The following is a 1,217-nucleotide window of genomic DNA, read 5'->3' on the forward strand; positions in this document are numbered from 1 at the left end:
CTGCAAAAGCATATATTTGGTGTTCCATATGTCCTAGGTATGCAATTTTTCTTCTTTTAAGCACTGTCAACATATCTTGCTGCTTGTTCGTACATTCCAGTACTTTGGTGCTGGTTATTCTTGCAGTCCACATTATTCTATGCATTCTGTGATAAGTACACATTTCAAAAGCCTCTAACTTCTTCGTTGTTGTCATATTTAGTGCCCATCAATGCCTCTTTAATATTATTGAAATCCTTTTGGCCCTTGTCATCCCGCAGCCATGGTTTCTTTTTGGGTAATAAATTAAGCAGGGCATCACTGTTCATCAGTTGTTTGGGTATGAACTTAGGGAAAAATAACACTAATCCTAAATAAGCTTTAGGTGTTTCTTGCTCCTAGGTGCAGGACAATTGCGTATGGTGTGTGTGTGTGTGTGTGTGTGTGTGTGTGTGTGTGTGTGTGTGTGTGTGTTGGGGCTTACGGGCGCTCAACGTCGAAGTCATCAGTACCCTGACACACATTAAAAGAAACGAATGTGGACAAATTTAGTAAAATGGAAGCATACTTGCCAAGAAAGTGGGAAAAAATGCAAAATGCTGTATAAGAAAATAAAACGTAAGGAAAATGAGAAAGGAGCATCAAGGATGCCACAGGAAATTGTCACTGGCTGGCCATTTATGTAAAATATTGGTGAGCCAGTCATCCTGTGAACAAATTAAGACTCTCTCAATAAAATCTTGTTAAAAACATTGGACAAGTCACAGAACTTTAAAACTTTAACCACATTTGTTTGAGTATTTCCTAAAGGAGATGGCAGATGTGCTGGCAAGCAAGCCACAGCTTGCTGGTCAGAAGATAAAACATGGCACACAGTGACCTGGACGCCACAAGTACCATACATTGGAGGGTCCTCTCGCTGGAGCAGGAAGCCATGTGTCATAGGACTGTGGCCTATCCGAAGCCCCACTACGGGGCTGGAAAGAAGTACACCACAAATACGTCGTGGGCTTGACTAAACGGAGCTTATTGTCAGTCATTTCCAGCCATTCATCCTCCCACCGACGCATGACTCGTGAGCTCAATAGCGAGGTGAGTGCGTGCTGGGGGATGGCACACTGAAATAATAGCAGATTGAGACACGCCTCCTTGGCTGCGAGATCTGCCCTTTCATTCCCACCACTGCCGACGTGGCCAGCTGCTGTGGCTTAGCAGTTCTAGGCACTTCAGTCAAGAAC

Source organism: Schistocerca cancellata, chromosome 1 (genome assembly GCF_023864275.1).
Source record: "Schistocerca cancellata isolate TAMUIC-IGC-003103 chromosome 1, iqSchCanc2.1, whole genome shotgun sequence".
In the NCBI taxonomy this organism is placed as follows: domain Eukaryota; kingdom Metazoa; phylum Arthropoda; class Insecta; order Orthoptera; family Acrididae; genus Schistocerca; species Schistocerca cancellata.